This window comes from Eurosta solidaginis, chromosome 4 (genome assembly GCF_040869045.1).
Source record: "Eurosta solidaginis isolate ZX-2024a chromosome 4, ASM4086904v1, whole genome shotgun sequence".
Lineage (NCBI taxonomy): Eukaryota > Metazoa > Arthropoda > Insecta > Diptera > Tephritidae > Eurosta > Eurosta solidaginis.
The window spans coordinates 29,114,434-29,136,002 of record NC_090322.1 but is presented as its reverse complement, the minus strand read 5'-3'; the positions used below and the strand labels follow the sequence as shown (position 1 = coordinate 29,136,002).

Genomic DNA, 21,569 nt, shown 5'->3' with positions numbered 1-21,569 from the left:
CTCTACCGGCCCAAATAGCTGGAGTCTTTACCTGGTTTGAGCAGGACATGAACACAAAACGTGCTCAACTGTTTCTTCCTGCAGCTCGTAGTTCTATACCTGCTGTTGCTGACGAGGCCTGCGTTTTTTTAGCGCACGCAAACAACCGGCGTTTTTTGCCCTAACCCAAAGAAGCATGCCTTGCGACAATGTAAAGCATGTGTGCAAACGTCAATTCTAAATGTCACGCAGAACAAAAATTGGAAATCGAGTTAGGTTTACACGCAGCAAGTTCAATTTGGGTTGCTCTCATACAAGTTGTATGTGCATGAGACATTTTTGACAGAAAATGACTTGCGTGCGTTTATATTAGGTTGGCATGTAACTACTTGATTCAGCAAGTGTTGCACCCTTCTTTTCCAATTCATTGGCTTTTTCGTTCCTTTTATCCCTTTATGACCGGGTATTATCGGCCCTGAGCGAAGTTTTTCGAATACTTCTTTGCATCCCAGAACACTTCTTGATGAAGTACTGTATGAGATTATTGTCTTAATCACCGCCTGACTATCTCTATATGTATGTGTATGTTGATGCGACTGCAGCTTAAGCAAGATTCCTCCAGAATTACTGCTGCTTTCTTCACGGCTATAATTTCCGCCTGAAAGACGCTTCAGTAATTTGTCAGCCCGTAGGATCTACTTATTTCTGGATCGACACAGTAAGCAGCATACCCTCCATTAATTTGGAACCATCCCTGTTCGAATATGTTAGTTTTAACAAATTTTATTTTAATGCATTGCTGAATCTGACTTTCGTGTACTGCAGGGACGAGACGCCGCTTCATAGAGAACAGAGAGATAAAGGAAATGTCAAAATTACTTGGCAGCTACTATTTTTCATAAAATAAATATATGTATATGAAATATGAAATATTTTCTTCAGTTTCTTATGATGTGGTACCGCGCTTATAGAACAAAAAAGTTTCAGATTTAGACCCAAATTGTTTTCGTTTACTGAAATAACTAAAAGTCGTCTCTCGTAAACTTATGTTATTGTTTCTCACATTTTTTGCGCGGGTATGTACTCTAATGGCACGCCAAATGTCAATATTGACAATGACATAAGGTTTCCAAACAAATCCATGTGTTTATAGTAAAAGTATGTGACTGCAATAAAAGCATTAAGGCCGAATTAATGGTGACTTATAACCATAAAGCCATAACCAGATAAAACAGCTGATCGAACCAACCTTATGGAAATCAATGTAATCGATTAATGGTGCCATACCATAACGCTAACTCGATTACATTGATTTCTTTAAGGTAGGTTCGATCAGCTGTTTTATCTGGTTATGGCTTTATGGTTATAAGTCACCATTAATTCGCCCTTTAAAATGTAAATATGGTAAGGTATGTTTTAAAGTAAATAAATAAAACTTATGATGATGAATCAAAAACCTGTGTAATAAAAATATAAACATAAATTTTTACGGCTACCATTTTTCTATTAAGTGTTAATTTGCTATTTTTAATTTTTTTATAACGTTGCAAACATAATTGGTTTATTGTTTACCACTGCGCACGCAAATTAAATCAATTGGTATTACAGCCGGCATAATTTTTAATGAGTCGCTCATACTCATCATATTGCAAGTTATCGAATTATCGATAAGTATATTTAAAGATGCTGTCATGCGTTTGGTTTTAAAGTAAACAGAGAAATAATTTGTTAACTGGCAATTAGTTTAAGCGCTGTTAATAATTTTTTAATCATTGATTATCTTTTTTTCTGTTAACGAGCTTAATATGACGTGCGTATGTAATAACATAAACAAGAGTGTTTATTTTATATAATTTAATTATTATTTTTGTGATTCACTTGTTGTAGTTTGAACATGTATTTCGAGTGCTTAAGAATAATTGGTAGCAATAAATTTTATTAAAATTAGCGTAAAAATAAAATTTAAGTATGTTTTACACTGACATTCATGAAAAATATGTACTTAGATAGGTAGATGACCGACTAAGTATCATGATGAGTTATAAAATATTATTCATATGCACTGATTCGTAAGACATCAGCATGAATACGGAAAAGTAGTTGTGCTTTGATTGCACCATTAAATTAATTGTATAATTTTAAATATTCTCAATTGAGTTTTACACTTAAACATAAAAACATCTTTCATCAACATATCTGTTTATGCGCGTTATTAGCCATTTAAACAGGAAGTCATATTATACTCATACGCTTATCTACTTCAAATCAATTAGACGTGTTAATGGGCGTTAAAAGAGAAAGTAGTTTGATTTTATTGATTTAGTTAATTTAATTTTGAATGAAACATTACTGCGAAACTTAGAATTATGTATATTTGTTTACTCTATGCGAGATTACCATTGAAAACCGTGGTTACATTAACCCGAAGTTCTATGCTGAATAAATTAAAAGAGGGAATGGAAAAGAATTTCTATCGTTTCGAACGTAAGTTCGATTTAAAGGGAATTGATTCTGACTTTCGAAAGACAACCTATGTTATCAGAAAAAATTAAAACTCCCTGCTAAATGATTCAGTTAGAATGCACACCTTATACCGGCAAGGATAGTTCAAACTAGCCGGTGAATAAAGTCCTTACATAGTTACTGAAGGAGTCCATAGTGTTACCAGAATTTGTTTGGCCACCAAACGGAAAATTTCCAAGCCGTTACCCGGACTTATGTTATTGAATAACGCCGTCCTCTTGGTAAATACTAGACATTTTCTAGGATTTATCTTAATTGCTGCCACAGAACGCGCTCAACCATTTCTTCCTGCTGCTTGCACTTCCTTCATCTACTGTTACTGAAGAGGCTCAACTTATAAGCATGTGACGCCAGAAGGCAGTGTACAGTTAGTTTGCTCATCGTGAGCCTCAATTCTTGTCACTTTAGAGATATGAGCAACTTTTCGAGTCTAACGTCGTACCTTACACAGGTTAATAACAACAGGGCATTTTTTTTTTTTGCCCGAAAAAGTCAGAATGCTTTAATTTAGCCAATTGTTACTTTTGCTTTACAAGTGGCTATGAGCGTTTCTTTGTCTCTGCCCCAAGCGCAAGCAGCTAGGGACTTGAGCATTTTTTTACGTTACACCCAGAACATTTTGGTCTAGGACCGTCGGTAGCGTAATGCTAACGACGTGGATGGCCAATATTGCCGACGTCCATGTTGTAAATAAGGTCGCCGAGGTTTTGGTCCGGCTACAGTGCCGAATATCGTGAGGTGAAAAACTGGAAAGACTATGAAGATAGGTGTTAATTTCAAAGCAGAGCTCAACAATGGGTGGGCCAGGACCTGTTGGCATTATCGTGTAGTCATCAACGTAGGACACAATGGTAGCTCCTTCTGGTAGGGGAAATGAGCATCGATATGTATAAATTAAACAAAAGTAGGGATAGGACATCACCCTGCGGCACACACTTATATAATTCTTCTTGGATATGATGTTCCTAAAATGCACCGATGCTTACGGATTGCAAAGAAAATTTGCAGTCCACCTTTTGAGACTGGGAGCAAGGGTACGAGTACTGTTCTATGGTGGCGTTCTTGGTTCAGTACGCAATTTATTTGTGTGTTGATTGCATTTATCGCAAAGGTGGTGGCTATGTAATTTTCGGAAGGCATGCTGATGGTTACCAAATCGCAGGTATGCGGTGAAATAAGGGAGGTGTACGGCTTCAGGTGTATTGGCTACTGGCGGTAGGAGAGGTATCGGACGATATCAGTATCCTACGCTAGCTGGCTTGTTTTTGTTGTTGTAGCAGTGCACTAGCTGGCTTCGCAGGCTTTTGTACTGATACACCCTCACCATTTTTCATTTTTCAGGGTTGACGAAAGTGAACAGATTGAAAACAGTGAAAGTCGACTTAAGATGCGAAAGGTATTTTAATCACTCATAGGCAATATGTCTAAGTATCGGCATGGCACTGCTTTAGATGGGTTAGCAAGTTCGATGGCTTCTTAAACTTCTGTGGCTATGTAAGGTAGAGCTAGTCATTTGCTTGCCTTGGAAATCGAACTATGCTCGCACGTATACAGGACGATCGTCAACAACAAGAATAGAAGAGCAGCAAATTTGATTTAGCTTCATCTAATTTTAAATTGTGAGATAATTTTTATAGTTAGCATCTGAGCTATTCACCAGTAACAAAGTATTTTTATGCACCCTTCACCACAAAATATGAGTTTTCCTTTATTATGTACAAATAAAAAACATTAATTATTAAAATTAGCTATTTATGATTATGAATTAACATTAAATCGAATTAAAATCCCTTGAAAACATTTTTCTCACATCTGTGAGGTATATTAAAAATTTTAATTTCTGAAAGTAAATTTTTTGTGGTGTACTAAAAGCAAGTTAGTTATATCACAATTTTTATATACATAGATACTACTTATATTTGCATTACAAACATATTCTTGAAATATGCTAAACAATTAATAAAGGAAATAAGACATATAAACAGCGATAAAAAAATTTGCATGTTTTGCAAAATAATCAAATGTTCTCATTTACGTTTGAAATAAGTGACAGGCAAACTTTTACTTGGTTAGTTAGAGTATTAAATGCAACAAATGCCAAGTGGCACGTTATAAAACAAGCCCTTTAGCGAAAAATAATATTTACGAGATAAATATGACTATAAGTGGGTTAGGGTGGACCTTATAAATGATTCTAATTCTATTAATTCTAGTCTCACCGCTTCAGACGGTCAAAATATTACATATAAATATTGGTTCTGATTTATGCGGTTAAAGGGTGTCGCAGAGGGGGTCAAAGCTAAGACTTCTTTATGGAGACTCAAACAATTAAAATCTAGTTTTTAAAATAAAGTTAAGATTTCAATATATGCGATATCGCCAACTATATTATTAGCGATTTTAGCTACTGAAAATAAAAAAAAAAAAGATTTTCATATTATTTTGAGTCTCCATAGCGCATTTTCAGCTTTGACCCGTCTGCAATACTATTTAAACGTCTCCATTCGGGACCGAAATTTGTATATGATATTTTTGATCTAAATATTACCATCTGAAGGGATGCGACTGGAAAATATCATTTACTTGTTTTATAAGGACCAACCTAATGTGAATTGTGAAAAGTCTATGAGTGCCGTTTAAAACCAGTGTTTGTTAATTAAATCTATTTCATCAGAAATATTAAGGAAATATTATGCCTATGCCGACTTGATACTTTGGAATGTTGTTTTTATTTATTTTCGATAAATTAAATAAATATATATAGTATATATATTTACCGAGTGTGGTTATTACTTGTTAAACTCATTAAGAAGCAATTTGGCTCCAATTTATTAGAACACCAAACGCCCACATTTGCTTTCGGCTACGATTTTTATAAATCGTTAAATAAATATTCAATTAAAATAAATGATAAAAAAAATTTTATTTTATTTTTCATTGTTTAGTACTTATATATGAATTGGCATTGAAAGGAATGAACGGCAAGTGTTATTTTGCTTGGAATTCAAAATTTTTATACTCAGTTGAGCAGAGCTCACAGAGCATATTTACTTTGATTGGATAACGGTTGGTTGTACAGGTCTAAAGGAATCGAGATAGATATAGACTTCCATATATCAAAATCATCAGGATCGAAAAAAAATTTGATTGAGCTATGTCCGTCCGTTAACACGATAACTTGAGTAAATTTTGAGGTATCTGGTTGAAATTTGGTATGTATGTTCCTGGGTACTCATCTCAGATCGCTATTTAAAATGAACTATATCGGACTATAACCACACCCACTTTTTCGATATCGAAAATTTCGAAAAATCGAAAAAGTGCGATAATGCATTACCAAAGACGGATAAAGCGATGAAACTTGGTAGGTGAGTTCAACTTATGACGCAGAATAGAAAATTAGTAAAAGTTTGGACAATGGGCGTGGTATCTCCCGCTTTTAAAAAAAGGTAATTTAGAAGTTTTGCAAGCTGAAATTTGGCAGTCGATGAAGATATCATGATGAAATTTGGCAGGAACGTTCCTCCTATTATGTATATGTATGCTTAATAAAAATTAGCAAAATCGGAGAACGACCACGCCCACTTAAAAAAAATTGTTTAAAGTCAAATTTAAAAAAAACAAGTTAATATCTTTACAGTATATAAGTAAATTATGTCAACATTCAACTCCAGTAATGATATAGTGCAACAAAATACAAAAATAAAAGAAAATTTCTCAATTGAGCGTGGCTCCGCCCTTTTCCATTTAATTTGTCTAGGATAATTTTAATGCCATAATTCGAACAAAAATTTACCAATCTTTGTGAAATTTGGTAGGGGCTTAGATTCTAGGACGGTAACTGTTGTCTGTGAAAATGGGCGAAATCGGTTGAAGCCACGCCCAGTTTTTATACACAGTCGACCGTTTGTCCTTCCGCTCGGCCGTTAACACGATAACTTGAGCAAAAATCGATATATCTATACTAAACTCAGTTCACGTACTTATCTGAACTCACTTTGTATTGGTATAAAAAATGGCCGAAATCCGACTATACTTTTTCGATATCGCAAATTACGAAAAATGAAAAAAACCATAATTCTATTCCAAATACGAAAAAAGGGATGAAACATGGTAATTGGATTGGTTTATTGACGCAAAATATAACTTTAGAAAAAAACTTTGTAAAATGGGTGTGACGCCTACCATATTAAGTAGAAGAAAATGAAAAAGTTCTGCAGGGCGAAATCAAAAGCCCTTGGAATCATGGCAGGAATACTGTTCGTGGTATTACATATATAAATAAATTAGCGGTACCCGACAGATGATATTATGGGTCACCCTGGTCCACATTTTGGTCGATATCTCGAAAACACCTTCACATATACAACTAGGGCCACTCTCTTTTAAAACCCTCATTAATACCTTTAACTTGATACCCATATTGTACAAACGCATTCTTGATTCACCCCTGGTCCACCTTTATGGCGATATCCCGAAAACTTCTGGTTTCCCATCTACTTTTATTTATGGGTTCAAAAACGCAAATTTTGATCACGAAACCGCAGATTTATTTGCTGAATCCTTTAAATCAACCTATTTATCCCAATGTGTCCAGTCTAATCTATATCCATATTGCTTGGAAAGTTCTAATAATATTTTAAACCCATTTATTGATAAAGATACTGTTCTTAATAATCTTCTTGCATTCAAACCGATATCTTCACCAGGTCCAAATGGTGTTCCTAGTTGTGTACTTAAGTACTGCGCTGTCACCTTATCAGAGCCAATCTTTAAATTATTTAAACTGTCTCTGGAACCCGAATCATTCCCATCTATTTGGAAACAATCGTTTATTATACCTTTGCATAAAAAAGGTAGTAGGTCTAATGTTGAGAACTACAGAGGCATAGCTAAGCTCTCAGTTATCCCTAAAACTTTTGAGCATATAATTACATACCAGCTTCAATACCTGTGTAGCTCTTTAATATCACCTTCTCAACATGGTTTTGTGCATCGGAGATCAACTACTACCAACTTGCTTGAATCTACGTCTTTTGTTATGAATGATTTTTTAGATTGCAAACAAACAGATGTAATTTACACCGACTTTAGTAAAGCATTTGACTCTGTTAATCACGAGCTCTTAGTTCACACACTTGATCTTCTGGGTTTTCCAGCGCCTCTATTAAGTTGAATTTCAAGTTATATTGAAAATAGGACTCAGCGAGTCTTCTTCAACAACAATCTTTCAAAGTCGTTTGATGTAACTTCTGGCGTGCCCCAGGGTAACCATTTGGTTCCATTACTCTTTACCGTGTTCATTAACGACTTACCAAAGATTATATTACATTCTAGAGTTTTTATGTATGCAGATGATGTAAAACTCTGTTACACATATCTGCCTTCGAACTTGTTCTGTTTTAATCAGCTTCAGGCCGATCTTGACTCACTTCAAAGCTGGTGTACTGCAAATTTACTTTTTTTGAATTACTCTAAATGTAAGCAAATGACTTTTCACAGTGTGAAGCCGGCCCTTTTATCTTATATACTTAACGGCAACCCTTTTGAGCGGATATCTATTCTGATCTAGGAGTTATTTTTGATCCGAAATTAAGTTTTACCACACATATTTCAACCACTATAAACAAAGCAACTGGTGTATTAGGTTTTATCAAACGTTGGGTTAAAGAGTTTGATGACCCTTATTTCACAAAGATACTTTATACCTCGCTGGTACGTCCTATTCTCGAGTACTGTTCATGTGTTTGGTCTCCAATCTAACAAATCCATGTTGATCGGATTGAGTCGGTCCAGAGACGGTTTTTAATTTTTGCATTACCAGGTCTCAACTGGGAATCAAGTACTCATCTTCCACCATACAGGAATAGGCTTCTTCCAATTAATTTGCTATCTCTAGAGAATCGTAGAGTAGTACTTGGCGTTATGTTCATTCACAAGCTCATCATTGGCGTGATTGACTCCCCTGACCTAATTAGTCAACTAAATTTTGCAGTTCCTGCTAGGGCGTCCAGACATTTTGTGCCCTTTCATTTACCTCTATGCCGGAAAAATTTTGCTAGAAACAGTCCCCTGCGTCATTGGTGCTCGCGGTCAATGATTTGTATAAATAACTGCATTGGCTTTGAATGTTCGTTTGCCGCTTTACATACTGCTATACTCTTATGTTTAGCCTGATATTTTAATTTTATTTCTTTTTATACAATGCGATGTCAAATGTATATAACATACTAATTTTCTATGTACCTTTTTTAAATTTTTTAATATTAAGAATGGCTCTGTATTTACATATATATCTGTCTATTACAATAATTAGTCGACCGCTTTGTGTTTGCGTCGACTTTAAATAAATAAATTAAACAAATAAATTAAATAAATTAATTAAATAACAAGTGGACGGTGCCACGCCCATTTTAAACTTTTTTTTCAAATTTTTATCAACAGTCTCAATATCAGTTCGCACGTCAAATTTCAACATTCTAGGTGTATTATTTACTAAATAATCAGTTTTTTGTGTGTTTCCATAATGTTATATATATATAATAAGTGGGCGTGGTTATCATCCAATTTCGCTCATTTTCAATACCAATCTATTCTGGGTCCAGATAAGCTCGTGTACCAAATTTGGTGAAGATATCTCAATATTTACTCAAGTTATCGTGTTAACGGACAGACGGACGGACGGGCGGACATGGCTCAATCAAATTTTTTTTCGATACTGATGATTTTGATATATGGAAGTCTATATCTATCTCCATTCCTTTAACCCAGTACAACTAACCGTTATCCAATCTAAGTTAATATACTATGTGTGCCAAGCACGCTGAGTATAAAAATGCTCAAGAAGAACTACCAATTTCTTCCATCCATCTCTCAAGAAAACTCATATGCTCCCTGCCACCTTTTTCTAAAGCTTTTTTAGCAAACGTGCTTTGATTTTGCCAAGAAATATATGTGCATCTCAATAATTCTTGAGCACCGCCCCTGTAAGAATACTGTCGGTTAAATAACACGATAACAGTGACTAATGGCGTTTCTGAAAATAATGTCGCCCTGTGAGTTCTTCTCACTCCCTCGTGAGTTTGTGGGCGCCTTTCACAAAATATTTTCCACTAAATGGGAAAAGGGGCACCTACCTCAAGAAGACCTAGCCCAAAAATTAAAGTTTAAGTGTGCAATATGAATATAAAATATAAGTAGTTGTGCTCTGTACTTCTACAAAATATAACAAGTACAAAATCAGCGATAAACATTAATCGTGACTTCATATCTAATAAATCATATTGTTCGATGGCAATAACAAAAGCAAAAAATAACGCCTACGATTAAAATAAGTTAACAAAAAAATATCGCAAATGGTGCTGATCTATTGTGTAATTAATTAGTTAAATTCTAAATAGAATGTATTAAAAAAAAATGTATTAAAAAAAAATAAAAAAATAAAAATGTTAAATTAAAAAAATGCAATTAAAAAAAATAAAGATACTTGAATTAAAATATAATTAAATAAATAAATATTCACTTTTCCATTCATTGTTCGAGATAACGGCAATGAAACGTGCACTATATTTGCTTTTATAATCAGCTGGCTTGGTTGCTACAATAAATCACAATTTTGTATTATGTAAAAATTATTTCTAATGTTAAGACAATGATCTGTAAAATGCATAAAATTACATTTATCTAGAAACTGTATGTAAATATGTGAATTTCTAGATCTAAACAAATTAATATTGCAAAATTAACTCCAAAACATCTAATATGAACTTGCCCTATTTCACGAAACTAAGTGATTTCAGTTGTAGTTTGAACGTACTTTAAGTTTTATTCATATTCTGTAGACAGATTTTTCAAGGCGCAATTATTTTAGCTATAGATAATTATAGACGATTGAGGCTTTTCTTTATTTTGACGGTCATTTATTTATTTATTTATTTTTCATTTTATTTATATTTATTTAAAGTCGACACAAAATTAGAGCGGTCGACTGGTAAAGTATAAAATTTGTACACAAATCGTATAACTTATAAATTATAAGATTAACATTAAATAAAGTAAACTTATGCATTTAACAATTCAAATTGAAACAGAGGGAATATCATGGTTCGATGTGTCAAAATCTCTTTCCATTTTACAAATATCCCAATTCTAATAAAATTTTCCCTCAGCCCAAATTTTTAAACAAACAACAGCACTCAGCTTTTATTGTTACAATTTTTTACGACCTGTGTAATAAGAAGTCTATGTAGATGATATGATATACATATTTTGGTTAGGTTAGGTTAAAGTGGCTGCCCGATGCCATACCTAAACTAGTGACATTAAGGCCGTTGTGATACCACGAAAACACACCATTACCTTTCCTCTTTAAACCATTTTAAGGAACCGATAACGGCAACCATATTCTTGATATCATACTTCACGACCTGGCGCAGATTATCCAGAAATGGAGCTCCCAGAAAGCGCTACCGTACGCCACTTAGCGTCGAGCAGTTGCAGATAAGGTGAATCACCGTTTCCTCCTTCTCATTTTCTTTACAACTCCTGTAGCAACGACGATAAAGCACTCCTAACATTTAGGATATTGGAACGATTTTCCGTCATCCCTTGTCAAATTTGGTTTTGAGACAAACCGGTTTCGGCGTTGTGCCATTATCAGTGTCCATTTTCATGCTTATCTGTTGTTGTCGTTTGTCGTATATTTATAATTCCTAGTTACATGAGCAGGTATTGTCAAATTGATGCTTGTGTATATTTAGTTATGTGTATGTGCTGTGTGTTCATTTAAAACCGAGGGTGATTTTTACTGATCGATTTGTGTGGCTGACTGAGGCAAGTAAAATCCGTAATTTTAGTCGTTTGACCTTCTTTGTGGGTTTGTTGTTTTGGTGCGTTAATTGTTTTGGGTTTATTTGTTGTTGTGTGTTTGTCCGTTGTACCTATGTGATTACTTTGCTTCTTGTAAACAAGTTTTAAAGGCTCGAATATTGTGTTTATTTGTTCTTTTATTATTCTACCGTCGAATGTTTTCTGTTTGTAGATTTCCATGTTTTCGAGTACGTTGAGACGTCAGCTTTTGCTTGTATGTGAAGAACCCTAACTGTTTTATTGATTTTTGCTGGGGAACATTCATTCTCGACCATGTGATTCGCGAAGTTAGACTCTGGTATAATGTTTGGATTCCGTATCTTTTTTTTTTTTTGTTGTAATCTCTAATATGTTCTCTGAACCTCGTTCTTATTTGCCGTCCTGTTTGTCCTATGTAATTATGTTGGCATCCGCAGGTTAGCTTGTATACGCCGTGGCTGCTAAACGGATCCTCTGAGTTAGTGCTAATTCTTAGTTTTCGCCCTAGATTCTCCGATGTTTGGAATGCTGTGTTAATGTTGTATTTTTTAAAGAAGTTTGCCAATTTATATGTTGCTTTTCATGTATCTGTCATAGTCGTCCAGCTATTATTTTCCTTTTCATTATTTCTTTTTGGTTCTCCATTTGTCTTTCTGAGCCTATCTACTAGTGCTTTTTTATATCCGTTGTTTGCAGGGATATTATATATGACCTCAAGTTCTCTCTTATATGCCTCTTGTGTAAGAGGTGTTCTTTCAAGCCTATGTACCAAATGCCTTTATGCTGCATTTTTATGCTGTTGATTTGAGGTATTATGTATTATTGTGTCGGTGGCCGTCGGCTTTCTATATTTGTCATAGTTAAATCTTTTGGCTTCCTTTTCAATATTTATCGTGAGGTCTAGATAGTTGATTCCTCCGTCTTTTTCGGTTTCCATTGTATATTTTATATTTCCGTGTTGCTTGTTGAGGTATTCCAGTACAAGCTCTTCGTTATTAGTAGTTAAAACGCATATTATGTCATCCACGTATCTAGCATAAAGTGACACGCCTAATTTGGACTTCAGCTCCTGTATGTACTTCCAGATTTTGCATGAACACTTCCATAAGAATGGCTGATGTGGGGCTTCCCATTCCAAGACCGTTTGTTGGTCTATATATTTTATTGTTGAATTGAAAATAGTTTTGACGTAAAGTGGTTCTTAGCGTATTTGTGATTTGCATATTTTTCAATTTGTTTTTTGTATTATGAACTATTGTTGAGCTAACTATGTCCAAAGTCTTCAATAGTGCTATTGATGGGTATAAATCTTTTATGTCAAAAGGTACCAATTTGCTGTTCTTTGTTAGCTCGACGGTCTCAAGTTTCTCTATTAGTTCTGTTGTGTTAGCTATTGCATACTCGTTCCTCAGCTCCAGAATATCTTTCAATATCGTTTTTAAATATTCGGACAGTTTGTAACATGTTGCCGATTTAAAATTAGTGATGGGCATCATTGGCCTGTCCGGCTTGTGGATTTTTGGTAACGCAATCAGTGGAGGAGCCGAAGGGTTCATTTGGACCAATCCATGTGCCATGTTAGAATCTACTATATTTGTTGCATTTTTTATAGCAACAATTAACGCACCAAAACAACAAACCCACCAAGAAGGTCAAACGACTAAAATTACGGATTTTTACCTGCCTCAGTCAGCCACACAAATCGATCAGTAAAAATCACCCTCGGTTCTAAATGAACACACAGCACATAGACATAACTAAATATACACAAACATCAATTTGAAAATACCTGCTCATGTACCTACGAATATAAATACAGGACAAACGACAACAACAGATCAGAACGAAAATCGACACTGATGATGGCACAACGCCGAAACCGGATTGTCTCAAAACTAAATTTGACAAGTGATGACGGAAAATCGTTCCAATATACTACATCATTTGTCCGCCCTGTGCGCTGTTTCTTTCGTTTGGCTATTTTCGGTAGTATCTTATAATAATTATTGTCAAAAAAACCCAAAACATAAAAACGCTTCTTCACACCAAAAATGATTATTATTTTTTCTTTTTCTTACATCTTTGGTTTGTGGTTAATTAGTTTTGTTCATACTTTTTTAACACGCTTTATTAGCTTGGCCTGTATGTAACGGAATCTTTGAGCTTATTTTTCACCGGTTTCTAGAAGTCTGATTAATTTGAAACTTTGCATACGTATCAAGGACCGATGACAATGCATTAATGTGATGGCGTGGTGGCATAAGGTCAATTGGCCTTATTACCACTTTGAATGGCCATAAGTTTATTGAAACTTTGCACACATATCAAGGCTCGATGACAATGCATTAATGTGATGGTGTGGTGACATAAGGTCAACGGCCATAAGGTCAATTGGCCTTATTACCACTTTGAATGGCCATAAGTTTGATTGAAACTTTGCACACGTATCAAGGGTCGATGACAATGCATTAATGTGATGGTCTGGTGACATAAGGTCAACGGCCATAAGGTCAATTGGCCTTATTACCACTTTGAATGGCCATAAGTTTGATTGAAACTTTGTACACGTATCAAGGCTCGATGACAATGCAATAATGTGATGGTGGGGTGACATAAGGTTAACGGACATAAGGTCAATTGAACTTATGCCCACCCCAAATGGTCATAGATTTGAAACCTTGCACATAATGCGAAAAACGCATTCCTTTATTAATGATAGAAGTGGATGCATGGCACATCTACGAAGGAGCATACTGGAGCCCTTTTTTAACACACTTTTATTAGCTTGGTCTGTATCTATGTAACGGAATTTTTGAGCTTAATTTTCACCGGTTTCTAGAAGTATGATTAATTTGAAACTTTGCATGCGTATCAAGGACCGATGACAATGCATTAATGTGATGGTGTGGTGACATAAGGTCAACGGCCATAAGGTCAATTGGCCTTATTACCACTTTGAATGGCCATAAGTTTATTGAAACTTTGCACACATATCAAGGCTCGATGACAATGCATTAATGTGATGGTGTGGTGACATAAGGTCAACGGCCATAAGGTCAATTGGCCTTATTACCAATTTGAATGGCCATAAGTTTGATTGAAACTTTGCACACGTATCACGGCTCGATGACAATGCATTATTGTGTTGGTGTGGTGACATAAGGTCAACGGCTATAAGGTCAATTGGCCTTATTACTACTTTGAATGGCCATGCGTTTGATTGAAACTTTACACACGTATCAAGGCTCGATGACAATGCATTAAGGTGATGGTGTGGTGATATAAGGTCAACGGCCATAAGGTCAATTGGCCTTATTACCACTTTAATGGCCATAAGTTTGATTAAAACTTTGCACACGTATCAAGGCTCGATGAGAATGCATTAATGTAATGGTGTGGTGACATAAGGTCAACGGCCATAAGGCCAATTGGCCTTATTACCACTTTGAATGGCCATAAGTTTTATTGAAACTTTGCACACGTATCAAGGCTCGATGACAATGCAATAATGTGATGGTGGGGTTACATAAGGTTAACGGACATAAGGTCAATTGAACTTGTGACCACCCCAAATGGCCATAGATTTGAAACCTTGCACATAACGCGATAAACGCATTCCCTTATTAATGCTAGAAGTGGATGCCTGGCACATCTACGAAAGAGCATACTGGAGCTCTTTTTAACACGCTTTTATTAGCTTGTCCTGTATCTATCTATGTATCCATGTATGTATGTAACGGAATCTGGAGTGGAGCCGAGAGCCCCGGTAATGCAGAACTCCGTTGCACCTTTTGAAGCATTTTAAGATAGGTACTTTTAGCTAGTGCAGGCCACCAGACCAAGGCTCCATAAAGAAGAATCGGGCGCTCAATGACTGTGTAAATACAGTAGGTCACCTTAGAGGAGAATCCCCAGGAGGTGCCAATTGCCCTCTTGCAGGTGAACAGCTCTGCTGCTGCCTTCTTGGATCGCTCCACTATATGGTCACTCCATAATAACTTCCTATCCAGAATGACTCCCAAATACTTGACTTGATCGCTAAACGCTAAGAACGTACCCCCAATTCTTGGCGGTGTAACATTTGGTACTTTGTACCTCCTCGTGAAGAGAAGAAGCTCGGTTTTTTCCGAGCTGACTTCCAAACCTGTTGCGGGTTGTACTCCTGGAGCAGCTCCAGGATGTCATGCTGGGTCCTTTGGCGTCACTGGAACCCAGGCTCTGGCCCTTGGTCTTGAGGGGATATCACGCGCCTCCACTACCTTGGGGCGCGCGCCCGGATATACCATCCCTATCAGCGTGACGGCAGCCCTATAGAGGTTGACCGACCTGGCGTCGTCACAGGCAATTAGCTTGACATTGCCCTGGAACCACCCTGCATCGGTGTAAGATGGCGGTGGACCAGGGTTGTCTTTTTAACCTTAACGGCCACCGTAACGAGCGCGGCCTCGATCCACTTACACTGTTGTTTCGGGATCCTGCAATCTTCGCTGCTCTCGTCTATAATGCCAATGATTTGCCGACCCTTGGCAATTTCGGCGAAAGACCGCGTCCAGCCTCCCTGCGTCTTGCCCCTTTTCGGTGCCGTGGGGTTGGATTCATCCATGGACCGCTGGCGTTTCGAGGTTTCATCACTCTCGACTAAAATTTTTAAAATTACTTGAACTAAAAAATTAAAAATAAATAATAGTTAAAAAAAAACTAAAAAAACACGCTTTTATAGCAATCCGAACTAAAAAATAGAAAATAATTTTCAATTAAAAAAGGTTTATTTAACAGTAGTAGTCAAACATACGTTTATAGCTAATCACCTCAAAATAAAATTATAATAAAATTTAAGTTATTAACAGAATAATTTAATTCATAGTAAAAAGCGTAACAGTAGTAGTTATATAAAACCTTTTTAATTGAAAATTATTTTCTATTTTTTAGTTCGGTTTGCTAAAAAAGCGTGTTTTTTAGTTTTTTAAACTATTATTTATTCATGATTTGGTTAATTTTTAGTGATATTTCTGCTAGCTGATTAAAGCACTACGCATGCATAATTGTTTTTTAGAAGAACAAGAGAAAGGGGTAAATTTAATATAATTTTTCTAAAAAGGAATTAAAATTCGTCAAAAATATATAAATAGTAGTCAGTAATATATTTTTTTAAATAAACGAAATTTACGATTTTGATTCTTCTGTGAGAATATAATATACATTGCTCCGTAAAGTACTAGCCAAGGAGAAACTAGTAGTTCCTCTTCCAGATGCCTCTCTCATTTCCGACTATCAAGGGCCCATTACTGATACTTAGCATAGACTTGGCTTGGCTTGATAACTGTCACTTACAGTTCTGTTAAATTAACATTGCAAGTTACTGATTACTCAAAACTTAGCAACAGTTAACTTGACTTAGAAGTCTGTTGAGATTTGATTTTCTATGTAAGTTCTAAGTGACGTTTACATTTTGAGATGCCATTTGTTTGTTTCCATTTCATTTTGACATTTTGTCATACAAATTGACATTTATTGATTATAATGCCAGATTGTATGCGCTAAGTGGAGTATAATCGTGGCTAAGTTGCCAAGTCAAGTCAAGTCTATGATAAGTATCAGTAATGGTCCCTTCACACCGGCAACTTCATACTGACAAATATGCAAAATATATAGACGGCGTCGAACCAGCAATTATGCGGCAGAGAGAGGAACTACTTCCACTGTGAATAGGTGGAACACTCTGCAGTGAACATTTAGGACGCCCATAGATACCGCCTTGTACCACTTAACGGAGAGGTGGTGGGTATCATATTTTAGCGCATAGTGGAAGCCTTCAAACACAAGACCAGTATCTTTATTTCGCACATGGTTGTTTCGCGTGGGGCCATATCACACCTCCTGCGGAGCCAAGTGGCGAACAAACTCTTGCAACCGCATTCAAACAACGAAATCAATTGTCTGGGGTACGTACACGACATTTTCATCATTGCAAGAAAGTACGAGGACACACTTTGTGAAGCAATCCACAGAGCATTATACTTGCCGAAGGAATTGTGGCCGTAACAGAACTGAACATTAACGGAAGTAAAGCAGCCACTCGCCAAGGATGAAGTATTGCTGGAAAACGTGGGAGAAATCGTGTACCAGGATCCGAGGATGGATATACATGGATGGATATCAGATCAACTAAGTATAGGTAGTTGTCTGGGCATACCAAGCAACTCTAATGACAGCACAGTAGTCTGATTGTTATGCATGGGTTTATTAATTATTAAACTTTTTTCAAGTCTGATTTTTTGTTGAAATTATAGATCCAATATTTTGTAAATAAAGGAATAGCAACAAAAATGCAAGCGAGTAGCGGGGCATTCATATGGCTGATTGGATAAAGGCATCTGCCTTTACACTAGTATAAAGCATGAATGTTGAAGATTTCGAGTTCAATACTCAGCTCCCGAAATGCTAGCTGATGAAGACGTGAAATTCAGAAATATGTCTTAGTAATCATCGCCGTTTGTAAACTTTGTAATTTTTCTCTAATATCAATAACAAAAACAATTGTATAAAGCAATATGAGCATGTCTCGCTAATGAAATGCAGATATTTTTTTATTTTGTAAATATGTAAAATTAAAAATTTTTATTTTTAAAATTCCAGTTTTATTATTTTTTTCACTTAAATTTTTATGATTTACTTATTTTACTCAAATTTTTTAAGCTTGATTTGCTGCATAAATTATATACACAAATTAGGAAATTATTTTTTTAATTTTTTTGTTTGTTTTATTTAAAATAATATTAGACTGCGATTTATATATTTTTTTTTTTTCATGCATGGATCTATTTGTTATTTAACTTTTTTTGAAGTCAGCTTTGTAGAAGCTATCGTCCTTAATGCTTTTTATTTAGCAAATATTTTCAAATAACGTTTTTTTGTTTTAGTTTTAATTTTAGATTCATTTTTTTCTTCTTTTTATTACTTATATATTATTCCAGAAATTTTATTTAAAGAGCGGTAGTTTTTATAAAATAATTAGGTATGCAAACTAATTTTTAAGTTTTTAGTAAATTTTTATAAGCCAATAAAATTAATTTGAATTACAATGATTAATTTACTTGAACTTTTACAGTTGAATATTATGCACTAACGGAACATGTACACAACTTTTTAGTTATTTTTTTTCGAATTTGGATTTTTATATTTATTTAATGCAATTTTCCACAACCAAAATTTTTAATTTAAAACAAATTAATTTTTACTTTTTTAAGTACGTTTTCATTTAATATTAGGCTGCTGCTATTTGTCCGGAAAATTCAGTACAGATATTTCCGAATTTTTTTGAGGAAATTTCCCTCACTGCTTTTAATGTAAGGATAGAAAGATTTGTTTAAGCAGCAATCACTTTTTTTATTTTTTGAAGTTTTTCCAAATTATGAAATAAATGTAAAAAAATTTGTTTATGCAAAAGCAATTATTCTATTTTCCAGACTGATAGCCACTTCCTTAATATTATTCAATTTGCATTTTATTTCTTACTGTTTATTAAATACAGTCAGATTTATAAAAATAAAATTTAAAATTTATTTTAATATTATTTACTTTATTTAAAACTTTCCATGTTGCTATTATTAGATAATGTATACATTCATTTCCTTTACTAGTTATGATAAAAACAAAATTATTTTTGTTTTAACTTATATATTTGTTGCTGTCTTTAATTATCCTTTTTCCAATTTTATCTTCCTTCTTTTTATGTCTTATGCTTTTTTTATACTTTACTCTATTTTTTAATTGTTTTAATTAATTTTTTATTTATATTGTTCTTTAAAAATATCTCGTTTCCACTTTCTTGAAATACTTAAAAAAATGTATCAATTATAAAATGGCTATCTTTAAACACCCATATATTTTTGTACTAAAATTTCCAATTTTTATTTTTTTATGTTCGTACACAAAAATAGTCATAAAATAGTCACTTCGTTATAAAAATGTGAATACACTAACCTTTGGTGTTTTAATACTAAAAGCGATCCTTGTATCGCAGCTTTGTTACGATTTCTCTTTTCAAAAATGCTGTGATTTCTTTAATTTCTTGTATTTTCGTTCTTTCAATATTCACAAAATTGTTTGCGGGTTTTCTGCACAAGATTTTAGTAAAATAATTTGTTTGAAAAAACCAATAATTTCTTATCAGCTGAACAAATTTGTAGCTTCAACGCGACCTCAATTCAAATGATTTCTTCTGCACAAAATTATTATTTTTTTTGTCAATTTTTTATCTTCAACTTCGACGTTAAATTAGTTGTTCTGCGCTACATATAAACGCTTTATTGTTAATTAATATTCGAAATATTTTACATATACACATGTAACTATTTACACTCTAGAACGTCGCACAAATTCGTAGAACGCTTTCAACGCGGAGCACCGTCCGCTTTGCGTTTTGTGAACAGAAGAAACTGAACTTGGCCGTAGACGTTGTCTTATAAAGGAAAACCCATTCAGGGTATATGTACTACATATTAATGTATGTATGAATATGTGGTGTGTGGCTGATCAAGCGCGGGGGTTTGTATTTTGTTGTTTTTTATTCTTGTTATGGCTGGTGTTGTTGCTCATGCTTTTACCTGTTTTGTTGTTGGGGCTACTGCTATTGCCGCGTCATGATTTTGATCGTACCTTTAAAAAGTTGTTGTTGTCTCACTTTTATTTATGCACGTTGATTTCGATTTTATTCTTGTTTTTGCATGAAAAGCAAAACAACAATAAAAACTATAACTAATTGTTCGTTCATTGCAAAAAGAATATTCGTTACGCTTCAAACTTGTTTGAAACGATCCAACTGACGAACTCGTTGCATCAGCTAAGAAAGTTGTTGCTACCAGTGCCGTTGTTGCAGCTTAAACTATTGCTGTTGCTCAGTGTTCGGATTCGGCGTAAAATAGTAGCATATACGGACGACGTTGTTAATGAAATTTCGGGAGCTTTTCCCGCAACATTAAGCGAAATTATACATCGTGTGCTTAGCAGGCTACATGCCTGGGCGACATCGGGCGGCCTTAATGTTAACCCAAGCAAGACAGAAGTGATACTCTTCAGCGACAGAGGCAAAATACTTAAAATTCGCCCACCTTCACTAAACTGCCTCTCGCTCTCAACTAAGGTTAAGTACCTTGGAGTCAAAACAGACAATTAACTAAACTAGAAATTCAATATACCGGTGAAAGAGAATAGTTAACAAAACTGGGGCCAAAGAGCAACGATGTGACTTTACACAGCAGTCATATGGCCCATTCTATCGTACGGAGCTATAGTGTATAGCAGTGTGTATAGGGATAACAAGAGCTCTTAGGTCGTTTTCAACGGATGCATTAAATGTTATCCTTAATCAGTTACCACTGGACTTCCACATACGCCTTACAGCCATCATAATTAGAGAGTCAAGAAAGTGGAACAAAAAGCTGTGTGACCACAACTGTATCTTAAGAATGCTCCCCAACATGAATGCGAAAACAGATAACCTATCACCCATATTGAACTTTAAAGAGAACTTCAAGTTGAGTTTTCTTTCAAGAGTGGATTGGTCAGCCGACAAATTTTGAAAAGAGAGCGCAACCTTCATCCATAGTAACGGGTATAAATGGCCTGGCGTGTAGGTGCGGGAGTTTTCTCCGAAAAGTTGCAATATCCATTCGTCCTCCAAACTCAACTAGTTGGTATCTTCCAAGCTAAGATACTAGGTATAGAGGTAGCCTGTATTCTCTTGTTAGAAAATCAGGTAAGTGAAGGTGAGCTCCGCATGTACTCGGACAGCTAAGCTCAAGGCGCAGAATTCACCATATACATTTCTTAGGCGATACGCGAAGCAGAATACCTTTTATCCATCACGCTCACTTGGGTACCCGGTCACAGAAACATTGGCGGCAATGAAAAAGCGCATGAACTGGCAAAGTCCGGTGCGTTGTTAGACACCAGTCACTTTTTATCAATTAATAGTGGCATTTTTATCAATCTCCAGAAACCCGCAATTCGCGATTAGTACTCTGATATGGATAGCTGCAAAATCAGCGAGCAAATATGGCCTTACTACAGCCAGAAAATAACAGAGTATCTACTGAATATGTCTAAGGAAGAGATATTCAGGATCACATCCACCATTACAAGACAAATGGCCAGTATTTAGTCCACCTGCAGAAAGAATCAGAATCCCCTTCAACGACAAGTGCAAGAGCTGTAGTGCG

General features: G+C 35.1%; 1 protein-coding gene across 1 annotated transcript in view; it reads right to left on the bottom strand.

Moving 5' to 3' along the window:
• LOC137249489 (MFS-type efflux pump MSMEG_3705) overlaps nt 1-19,804 on the bottom strand; it is a 63,760-nt gene extending 43,956 nt beyond the window's left edge. Inside the window, exon 1 of the mRNA XM_067781045.1 lies at nt 19,333-19,804. The gene's annotated coding sequence lies outside the window, so the exon portion shown is untranslated. The remainder of the gene's footprint in view (nt 1-19,332) is intronic.
• Nucleotides 19,805-21,569: the final 1,765 nt, after the last annotated feature.